The following is a 12,475-nucleotide window of genomic DNA, read 5'->3' as shown; positions in this document are numbered from 1 at the left end:
ATCTGTAGTCATAACATATGGGTTGTCCTGCCTCAGGCAGCCCTTAGGTCGGCCGGATTCCAAAGTCTGGGTCTGGCCTCGGCTGATGTCGCACTTTCCCCGACGTCAGAGCTTCTGGGGTATAAAGGCATCAGCCGACGCCATTTTCCTCAGTCTTTCTTGCCACGCGGTGCCCGAAGCAGAAGCTGTTCGCAAGTACCGGTCGGTCAGATCCAGAGATTTCAGCGCTACCGAAGACTTCGAAAAAAGCTAAGTACCCCGTTGGGGACTCTTTCTTGCCTCAGCCAATGTCAGACAAAGTAAATAATTGTTTAACTTGTGGGAAACAAATACCTCATAAGGATTTCCATTCTTACTGCCTTCCTTGCTTAGGCCCAGACCACGACGTATCAGCTTGTTTAGCCTGTGCCTCCTTCAACCGACGGACTCTTAGACGTCGGTCGGAGTTTGCAGAGGAATTTTTTGGAACCGCTTTTGCTTATAAAATGCCGTCAGAGACTCCGACTTCGCATATGGTCAAAAAAACGCAAGGAAAAGGACCGACACTCGCGGCCCGCGGTTTCGGCTGAAACCACGGCTAGGCCTACTGCAAGTGTCTCGGTTTCGGCTGAAACCGAGTCCACGGTTATTACTACTACCGAAACCATACCTCCGACCACCGAGGCCAGACAGGCCCCGGCTGAGTCGGCTTCAGAACTCCCTACCGAAGCTAGTGCTCAAGAATTGTCCGACACCATACCTTTGGACATTTCTACCCCTGCATGTGGGGCAGCTAGGCCCCCAGCTTCTATGTCTATTAAGGCCTTCTCCAGGGCTAAAGCTGCCAAACTTTCCAAAGCTTTGCCTGCCAAATCTACTTCCCAGAGGCCTTCCTCCTCTAGTTCTCAGATTCTCAGTCTTGCTGAGGACCTTATATCCTTAATTAGGGGTTCCCAACCTCACCCAGACAGGGCCTCCCAACCTCCTCCAGACAAAAGGCCCAGGACTGATCCCTCTGAACCTCTCTCCTCAGATTACTCCACGGATGGATCTGATTTGTCAGACCATCAGGAAGGGGCCCACTTGCCTTATGAGGATTCAGATGCAGAAGATTCTATTCCTTCTGCCTCCCCACCTGAAGAATTTTCCTTTGGGAAGACTTTACACTCCATGAGGGAGCACTTTCAATGGCAGGGTCAGGATTTCTCTGATTCTAGAAAAATATTAAGGACCTTTTTGCATTTGCCCCAGCATAGGCCCTTATCCATACCACCTGTTCTAACTGTAATTGATGATGTGTACAATGATGTCAGTACTGCACCTGATTCTCTTCCCCCGGCCCCTGCCAAACCTGACAGATATTACAGAGTCCCGGATTCTCACTTCCACCTGTATAAAGCCCATGCTGCAGACCCAGAAACTATTTCTCAGGGCCCTAAAGGGGTTGCAGCTGCTACTGCCTAAAATCCCCTACCCTCTGAAAGAGAGTCTAGAGCATTAGAGAGATGGCGAAAAAAGGTTTATACATCTGCTACTCTTTCTGCCAGGGCATTAAACTGTCAATTCCATATGATACAGTACAAAGAATTTTTGTTAGATCAGCTGAATAAGAAGCTTTCTTCTCCTGAACCTTTAGACCATAAATCCCTTCAGGATTTGGTACACAACTCTCAGCAGGCTAGTAATCATTTCTTAAAATGTGGCTATGATGCACTGGAGGCTTCATTTAGATCAGCTATGAGTGGGGCAGTAATTCGTAGGCATGCCTGGCTGAAGGAGCAATCTTTGCCAGACCATGTCAAGGCTAAACTCCTCGATGCTCCAATGGAGAAACAAAATGTATTTGGCTCCCCTGCACAGGAGATTCTAAAGAAGGTGGAAGAAAAGCAAAATCTGTGCAAACAGTAAAGGAATTCCTGCAGGTCCAACCTCCGAGGTTCAGCAGAAACTGGCCTACAAAGAATTGGTCCTTTCCAGACACCTCCAGAGCACAGAGGGGCAGGAACAGACGCCCTAGAGGCAGAGGTCAATCAAAGGGTGCCTACAGGGGCCGTCAGTGGCAGCCTGCCAACCAGAGGAGTAGTGCCACAGCTACAACTACAACCACTACCACAGGACAGACCCAATGACTTGACTCTGATTCCGCCTACCAGGGATCAACTGGAAGCTCCCTTGGGCGGAAAGCTGGCTTTATTCTCGAAAAACTGGCATTGCATTACAAAGGATACATGGACATTGCAAACAATAGACAAAGGATACAGGTTTCACTTCCACACTTTGCCAAAAAGGGGTGGAATGCCAAACCTTCCACCAAACCAGAAGGCAGAGGCTTTAAGACAAATCAGCAATTTACTTCAGATGAAAGCTATAGAAAGGGTACCATCTATAGAACAAGCCCAAGGATTTTACTCCAGATTATTCCTTGTACCAAGAAAAGAAAACCAATGGAGACCTATTCTCGACCTGTCCGCACTGAACACATATCTCATTGTGCCAAAATTCAAAATGCTGACCCTACAGCAACTTCTTCCCATGTTGGGCAAGGAGTCTTGGCTGGTGACTCTAGATCTCAAGGAGGCATACCTGCACGTCCCTATCCGACCAGATTGCAGAAGGCACCTCAGATTTCTTGCAGGATCAGAGCATTATCAATTCTCAGCATTGCCCTTTGGCTTATCTACTGCGCCCAGAGTATTCACGAAATGCCTGGCATCAGTAATTGCACATTGCAGACTTCAGGGAATTCAAATTTATCCATACCTGGACGACTGCCTAATACAAGCGGACAAGAAGAAAAAATTGTTAAAGGACTTGGCCTATGTCATACACCTGCTACAGTCCTTGGGATACACAGTCAACATACAAAAGTCAAGACTAGTGCCATCCCAAAGGATAACCTTTTTGGATGCGGATCTGGACACAATCACTCAGATGGCTTTTCTCACAGAAGAAAAACAAAAACAACTTCCAGATTATTTCATGATTTTGACAAGACAAACTCAGCTTACTGCAAGGAAAGTCCTGCAGGCCCTGGGTTACATGGCATCCTGCATAATCTTGATTCCACATGCCAGGCTGCATATGAGGAAATTGCAATGGTACCTAAGGAATGTATGGTCTCAACACAGTCACAGTCTAGAAAAAATGATACCAATCATTCCATGCCTTCAAAAGGAATTCCTGTGGTGGGCTCAAGCCTGCCAGTCCAACAGAGGGTTGCCCTTCAACAAACCAAAAACAAGGCAGACCATCACCACGGACGCCTCAGACCGAGGATGGGGAGCACACATGGAGGACAAATGTATCCAAGGCCTATGGCCTCAAGGACAGCTAAGCATGCACATAAACCAAAAGGAGGTGCTGGCAGTGAGGCATGCAATCGAGGCATTCAAACCATTCCTCCAGCAAGGACATCTGTTAATAAGGACAGACAACACCACGGTCATGTGGTACATAAACAAACAAGGAGGCACACATTCCTACCCTCTATGCCGGATGGCAATGAATCTGTGGAACCTATGCCTGAATCTCAATATCCAGCTGCAGGCCAAATTCGTACCAGGAAAAGAGAATTCACTAGCAGACAGCTTAAGCAGAACTACCACGGATGCACACGAATGGATGCTGCATCCAGACATCTTCAAACTTATAACAAAGAAATGGGGAATGCCAGAGATAGATCTGTTCGCCTCCCCACTCAACCACCAACTGAAGAAATTCTGCTCAAGGACATACCACCCACAAGTCTGGAGGGTGGACTCTCTCTCTTTCAGCTGGAATGCCCTAACAGTATATGCCTTTCCACCTCTCCCATTGATGTACAAGGTTCTACTGAAGATCAGGGAGGAACAGCCAAAGGTGATACTAATAGCTCCGGACTGGCCAAGACAACACTGGTATCCTCTACTGAGAAGCATGTCTCAGGCGAACTCATGGCCTCTTCCCCTATGGCCTCTTCTTCTAACGCAGAACAATTTCAAGACCCTGCATCCAAACTTGAAAACGTTGCAACTAACTGCCTGGAAAATTCCTTAAAACCAAACCAAACTGTTTTATCTCAGAGGGTGAAGGACATTATCCTGGAGGCTCGCAGACCTTCCACAAGGAAGACATACTCAGCTAAATGGAAGAGATTTCTCATTTGGAGCACATCAAAGGGCACAGATGTCACAGTGGCAAACCTAGCACACATCCTAGAATACTTAGCAGAATTGTTCCACAATGGCCTGTCTTATTCTTCCATTAAGATTCATGCTTCAGCAATTTCAGCAGAATACAATATGGATCCACCTATCTTCTCTCACCCTCTACTCAGACAATTTTTGAGAGGGATCAAAAATGTTAAACCTCCAAGGAGACCCCCTCTACCTGCATGGGATCTCAATTTTGTGCTGGAAAATTGACACTACCTCCTTTTGAACCAGCAGCATCAGCAGACCTACAGTTTTTATCTTGGAAAACTGCTTTTCTTCTGGCAATCACTTCAGCAAGAAGAGTATCCGAGTTACAGGCATTAATGGCAGTGCAGCCTTTTCTTATTTTCCACCAGGATAGAGTGTCACTGAGAACCAATCCTACTTTCATGCCAAAGGTGGTATCCAGGGTATCCTTGAACCAAGCTATACATTTGCCTACATTCTTCCCTAACCCACAGAACAAAGGAGAAAAACTTTTGCACACCTTGGATATACACAGACAACTACGCTACTATCTGGACAGAACTAAAACCAACAGAAAAACTGACCAACTTTTTGTAGCATATGCAACTGGGGTGCAAGGAAGAGCAATTTCCAAACAGACAATTTCAAAATGGATAGGGAATTGCATTCGCTTTTGCTACTCCTTTCATGGAAAGACAGCTCCTGAAAATATCAGGCCTCATTCCACAAGGGCCACAGCCACCACTACAGCTTTCCTACGAGGGGTGGCTACCAAGGACATTTTAGAAGCTGCTACTTGGAGCTCCGTGCATACATTTGCCAAGCATTACAATCTACCTTTATACTCCAGATCCCGAGCAGGGTTTGCAACTGCAGTCCTGCAGGGGATCTTAACTACACCATCCTTCTCTTAGTACCTCCTCCCCCAGTTTGGCTATGGTATTCTACCCATATGTTATGACTGCAGATGCATCCTTGAAGGACATAGTACAGTTTTGTACCTACCATAAATGTAGATGTCCGATAGGTATGCATCTGCAGTCAGGATTACCCACCCTCCTTCCCCTCTGTGGTATTCCTAGGGTGCTTACCCCTCTTTCATCTAGCTGGGGGAATCTATTATGGTGCATTTGTTTGTTTGTATATATATGTATATAATTTGCTACTGTTTGGAACTTTTCAGCATTTATCCAAATTTAGCCTTCCTAGAGGGCACCTGGCATCTGGGGCAAGAAACACTGAGGAAAATGGCGTCGGCTGATGCCTTTATACCCCAGAAGCTCTGACGTCGGGGAAAGTGCGACATCAGCCGAGGCCAGACCTAGACTTTGGAATCCGGCCGACCGAAGAGGCAGGACAACCCATATGTTATGACTGCAGATGCATACCTATCGGACATCTACATTTATGGTAGGTACAAAACTGTACTTTTTCCCAAACAGATGTAAATAAGACAAACTGAGGCATACACATGATTTCTATTAAAGTCCAGTGACACATACTTTAAAACATTTAAGCACATTTTACAAAGTTGAAATGTCTGCTGGGGATTGTATTTTTCATTATCTGATGGTCAGTAAGGCCTTGAAATATCAGCCTGTGGACATCAACAGTAAAATTCCTTGCTGTAATCACCCAGATAGTCTACTAAATAATATACAAAAGCATATAGAACATTTGTACTCAGTCTGAGTTTGCAGTTTGTGATAGTCCTCTAATAAAAAAAAAATGGACTGCAGAATAACAGCAGTTTCAGAAAATGTTCAACATAATTCCGAGTGCCCGCCCTTGCTAATATAAATCCTAACCATTCAACTACAAATGTACATAGAGGTAAACAGAGAGTACTGACACAATCTGAGCGGCTTGACATGTGACAGTACATCTTAGTGACTTTTTTTTTCTTTTTCCTTCAAAAGTACAAAAAGTTATTTTGATGATTTTTGAGTCGATATTAATTACCGTGGTAATTTGTTAGAAAAAAATCTTAATTCATGTGCGTTAGGCACTTTCAGTTGTAACAGAGTGGAAAGTTGTTTTTTAAAGGCACAAAATAAAGAACGCTCCTTGTAGCAAGGTATGGGTGAGAGGTGTGGGTCCTCCTCCCTCTCAACTGCTTAATGTGAGAAATCTGGATAAAGCCAAAAATTATGCGGGGGGTGCAAAGGCCCACAATCAGGGACAGATTTTATACTCTGCTCTTATCAGCTTAGAAAGATGCTAGAATAACACTGTTTGCTTTAGCATACATTTTTCAGAGACGTACAAAGTCTGAAGCCCAAATGCCTATAATTATTTAAGGATTTCAGTTTTTCAGTAGTTTGCCAGAAAATCACAGATTTTACAAGGGAGAGACCAAAAAACAAATGTGGGCATTCCTCTAAAATCTGGTCAATTGAGAGGTACTGCCAATGCGTATGTGCATAATTTATCTGTTCCCTGAGCTCGTATAAGTACAGAAAATAAATAATTGTGCCTAAACGGGCAAGGGGAACATTTGTGGAATGTAACCAAGAACAAGAAGCCTCACATAGTATACAGTTTGGTCTTCATGTTTACCGGGAAGTAAACTAAGGAGTAGAAGACAAAAGGTCTCTAAATAATTATGCAACGTTCAATTACTTTTTTTTTAAAAGAATACTGCTGAGTATTCCTCAAAACGTCAAGAGATTCATAATGTGCAATACTTCAACAACTGTAAATCTGAAAAAAATCAGTGTAGCCCATAAACTCTTTCCTTATCAGTAAACCAAGTTATGCAAAAGTAGAGGATTAAGCAGGGATGTGGAATACTCCAAATTAGAACCTACATACATGTTTTCTAGCATAGCCTGTTGTGAACTTGGCATCTTGAAAATAGACAAGTTTTCATAAAATCATAAACTGAATGCCATGCGGCTTTTTGCAAAACAGCATACCTCTTTATTTCCCCAGCTGCCCGTCATAAGGAGAGTTGCTTTCACATGCTTTCCCAGGTACGTTGGCATATATGCATTTATGGTGCTGGTAGATCATGCTTTATGATTTACTGATCTAGTTCATGCAATTGCAGTTCAGTGTGGAGTAACTGAGAGTATAACTGACTGAGCAGTGTATTTAGGGAAGTAATGATGATCCGTGTTGCAATCTTTGAATGTTCAGCATCAGATATCATGGCAGAGCCCTCAGCCGAATTCCAACAGGCTGGCAGTCTGCCTCATGAAGCTGACACCTCCGTGTGATGACATCAGCAACAGCTCTGAACAAAAAAAATAAATAAATAAATAAAAAAGAGCCCTGGAAATTCAGGAATTGAAGGGGCCACCCGGAAATTCGTGGCACCCCATTATTTTGCCAACAAAACTGGTAAATACTGAGGAATTCAGTACAGTTGAGAGGTATGTCATGTAGTGAGCAGTTGTCTGCTTAACATACAAGGCCATGTCAAACCCAGAGCTGTTGGACATGCTACACTTAAAGAAATCCCAATCCCTCAGAGTTACACGCTCCAGGGATCTAAACCTTGTCATCACAATAAACAAAACATGCTGGAGGGATAGGTTCCTGACCCAGAGACTCCCCAGACTCTGGAATAGATTGCCCATACATGTCAAGCAGAGTGCCTCTTTGGACCTCTTCAAGAGGAACCTTGACGATTGGATGGGAGAAAGGAAATTCACCTCAGGGATCACGTCAGTCGCCCTGCTAGACAGGGGTCCAGGAAAGTAAATAATGTGGGAAGAAATAGCCAGGGAATTGTTATGGCTACGCTTGGATAGGCCCTAGGGCTGATAGCCTAGTACCAACCTATGAACCTATGGACGGGTCTACTTGATGGAAATTCTCCTTGTAAGAAGTGAGGGGGACACCTTCCATGGATAGGCCATTGCATGTTCCTTTCCAGTGCCTCACAAGTGATTGAAGTTTAGTGGTGACAAAGAAAGCAATAAATTTCAAACTACCCCCAACAGCTGCCATAATGATGACCTATGTTGGTTAGTTATTGGCTAGTGAAGTGAACAAATGGGCTGATGAACCCAGAGAGGGTATTATGGTCAGCAGGCACACAGGAGCAAAAACTGCAGTAAATTAATATGATTTGCCAACAATTTATTCTTTAATGAAATATATTTCTTAATTCTAATTTGTGACAATTCTAAAACAGAATCCACTTTTCCATCATGATGTTCCAAATGTGTCAGTACTGAGTCTTTACACTTCCTATTTATGTTTCTGATGTGCTGCTGCAGTCTAAATTCTCTGTTTGTGCGGTATGAAAAAAAAAAAAAAGACTGCAGGAGTATGTCAAAGCATAATTAAGCCCCCCCCCACACAGAAATTATGTCCATTTATTTTATTAAAACTTTCACATTAATGCAAATGCTCCAGTTACAACAGGGCACAGACTGTTGTGTAACTCTGGTGTATATATAAACCCGTATAATGGTCTCAAAATAGCTGTGAACAAGAGTGTCCCAAATACTTTGATCCCTCTTGTAAGAGACCATAGGAAATTTTCTAACTTAAAAAATAAAAAAAGTCACCACTACGTTGAATTCCAAGCAAAATGGATGTTTATTAAAACCCAATTCCCAGCAAGACTTAACGCTTTCACCTGTTTAATAAAAGCATCACCAGAGTCATTATTCAAAAAAAAAAAAACTTTGCTAGAATCTACTTGTGTTCTGCTTAACTGTAACAAAATATTTATGCTTGTTTCCTCCTTTTCCTGTAACTAGTGTAGTCCAGATACAGATTTGCTATATCCAGGACTGTTTGTAAGCTTCTGAGCCCCCCAAGCCTTTCTGTGTTGGAGGGAAGCCTGCTAGCTTATCAGTGGGAGTGGTAAGCACTAGGTAACCTATATACCACATAAGGAGTGGTTTCTGGCCCATAAATTGTAGTTGTTGGCCGTTTGGGCAGTTTTCCCATCTCTCTCAACTTCCTGATTTAAAAGCCTGCATTTACGCTTGTTTCCCCCCTTCCTGTAACTAGTTTAGTCCAGATACAGATTTGCTGTATCCAGGACTGTTTGTAAGCTTCTGAGCCCCCCAAGCCTTTCTGTGTTGGAGGGAAGCCTTCTATCTTATCAGTGGGAGTGGTAATCACTTGGTAACCTATCTACCAAATAAGGAGTTGTTCTGGCCCAGAAATTGTAGTTATTGGCCGTTCGGGCAGTTTTTCTATCTCTCTAAACTTTCTTATTTAAAAGCTTGCATTTGCACTTGTTTTCCCCCCTTTCCTATAACTAGACTAGTCCAGATACAGATTTGCAGTATCCAGGACTGTTTGTAAGCTCCTGAGGCCCCCAAGCCTTTCTCTGTTGGAGGGAAGCCTGCTAGCTTATCAGTTGGAATGGTAAGCACTAGGCAACCTATCTACTACATAAGGAGTGGTTTCTGGCCCAGAAATTGTAGTTATTGGCCGTTTGGGCAATTTTTCCATCTCTTTCAACTTTCTGATTTAAAAGCTCACATTTCCACTTGTTTCTTTCCTGTAACTAGTCTAGTTCAGATACAGATTATTAGTTTTAGCACATGAATTTGCTTATTCGTTCTCAGCACTTGTTCAGTGCTTGTTGTAAGCACTAAATAAGCTACAAATTACTACAGCACTCAACCTTCCTCATTACCCAGAGGAAAACAGTTTTTGTACTTACTTTCCTCACTTGCTTAGAGAAAAACAGCTCTTTCCTCACTTATCTAGAGGAAAATAGTTTTTTATTCAGGCATGTCCAAGGGTCAGCTCCCATTGTTCTCTCCTGTCTATCTGACGAATATGGGCATCTTGGGGCAATGTAGCAATTGCCTCATGTATACAGACAACCCTCTCCTCCTCCCACCCAACACTACAACCTGTGAGAGACGCGCTTATCTAGCCAAACTGGAGGTAAAGCTCTCTCCAACCAAGACTGAACTTGACAGTCAAGAGGAGAAGGTAAACACTTGCACCACACCACACTTATTACATAGTCCCACTAAACCTACACCACCAAAATCCACACATAGAAACACAAAAACATTCATGGAGGCTCTCAATAATAATCTGCTCAAGCAACAGAGACCTCCAAAGCAGAAATGCAAACAACCTCCACCCCCCCCCCCAACACAACACAAATAACACTTAGCCCACAGACTCGGTGTGACACTCAACCACAGCCCATAAGACAAAACAATGTACCCAACACACTGGTCATAGGTGGCTCTATAGTCAGGCACACTGATGTCCCACTCACCAGGCTAAACAAGGAGAAGGTTTCTGTCAGCTGCCTGCTGAGTGCCAGAATCCACCACATAACCCATGCACTCAGATCACTCCACAACAAGTACAAATATGACTCTGTCATTGTCCTTGTTGGTGTGAATGACCTGAGACGTACCTCCCTCGACTACATGAAAAGAGACATGGAAGAGCTCTCTAGTCTTGTAGCCCAGGCAGATATGACCCTAGCCCTGAGTAGCATCCTGCCATCACCCAGAATTATACCGCAGTGCAAGGACAAAATTGTTGACTTCAGCAATTGGCTAAGCTTCTGGTGTCATTCTAAGGAGATCCAGTATCTGTCTGCCTGGGATGACATGGTCGACAGACCACGATGCTTTGCCGGAGATGGTCTGCACCTGTCACCCCTGGGATTCCGGATACTGGCTAAGGCTCTTGCCGCCCCTATAGTGCCTGTTTTAGGCAAGGTTCAAATGACAAATTCACCACCATAACTGGAATAAGCAAGCAAAAACTGAGGCTAATGCTTCTCAATGCTAGAAGTCTAAATCTCAAAATACACTCCCTTGAGGCACTCCTTAAAATAAAGAACATTGATATCTGTGCAGTGACTGAGACCTGGTTCAAGGCCCCAAAGAGCACCCCTGCATTAACAGGCTATAACTCATACCACACTTTTCAGCCACCTAACCTGGACCGGAACACCAGAAACAGAGGTGTGTCCATATTCATTAAGGATATCCATACCTCCAGGGTAGTTTCTCAGCATAATGCATTTGAGGTTAACCAAGTGCAACTAACTCTGGGAAAAACTGCATTCCAAACTGTAGCTTGCTACAGATCCCCCACCATGCCCCAGGATTCCCACTCCTCTTTTCTTGATATACTGGAAAATATTAGGATTCAAAACACCCTAATAATGGGTGATTTCAGCTACTCCACCATTAACTGGGAAAACTACTCATGTACCAAATCCTTCGCTTAACGCTTTCTGGAATTCATAAATTCCAATGCCCTGGATCAACTTATCCACACCCCCACCAGGGGCAGCAATATCCTAGACCTAGTCATTACCTACATGAGTGACTGGTGTTCCACACCTGAAGTCAACTCCTCTTTGGTCAGATCCGACCATAAGCTAATCACCCTACATATCCACATCCCACTCCCACCCCCCATTAAGAAAACCATGGTAAAAAAATTTTCCAAAGCCAACTTCATGCTTCTTAAAAACAGAAGTGGCGAACTTCATGACACCCATGCAGATGGACAATACAGTTACGACTGCTGAATCCTACACACATGCACTCTATAAGCACTTACACAAGAGTATGGATCATGCTATCCCAAACAGAACCAAGACGCTATCCTCCAAAAAAAAGAAGCCAATCTGGTGGTCCCCTGCCATAAACAAACTCTACAACAGAAGGAAGAAACTGTTGCAAAAGGGAGTAAAATCCCATGAGTGGAGGAGCTCCCTGGTCAGCCTCAGTAAGAAGCTGAGATCCCTTATAAGATCCTCCAAAGCTAGCTACGAAAAGAAAATTGCCACTGACTCTAGGGACAACCACAAAGAATTTTATAGCTATGTCAAAAATCTCAATTGCAACACCCAGATCTGCTCTGAGTTACAGCACAATGGCATGAAAATTACAGAATCAACTGATATTGCCAACATCCTGGCAGATAGGTTCAGTGCTAACTTTACCCTCCTCTCACCCCCTAAAGGGCCCATATCTATACAGGAAAAATGCAGAGTCCCTGTAATCACAACTACGCAGGTAAAAGCTGCACTCTCTAAAGCCAGAAACACAGCATCCATGGGACCGGACAACATCCCAGGCTGTGTTTTACACAAACTTCAGAACGAACTGGCTCCCCACCTAAGCACCATGTTCAATCATAGCCTCACGTCAGGCTTTGTGCCCACTGAATGGCGCACAGCAACAGTTATCCCACTCCACAAAGGGGGAGCCACCACTGATCCCAGGAACTATTGCCCTATTAGCCTGAGGAGCCTGGTCTGTAAGGCCATGGAACGTATTATCATGGAACTCATAAACAAAGACATTGGTAACCTCCAAACTCTGGACCCCACCCAGTTCGGGTTTGTGAAAGGCAGATCATGTCTCCTG

The sequence above is a fragment of the Protopterus annectens genome, chromosome 10.part0 (genome assembly GCF_019279795.1).
Source record: "Protopterus annectens isolate FY-2018-M chromosome 10.part0, PAN1.0, whole genome shotgun sequence".
Classification (NCBI taxonomy): Eukaryota; Metazoa; Chordata; order Ceratodontiformes; family Protopteridae; genus Protopterus; species Protopterus annectens.
This window is presented reverse-complemented; position numbering follows the sequence as displayed.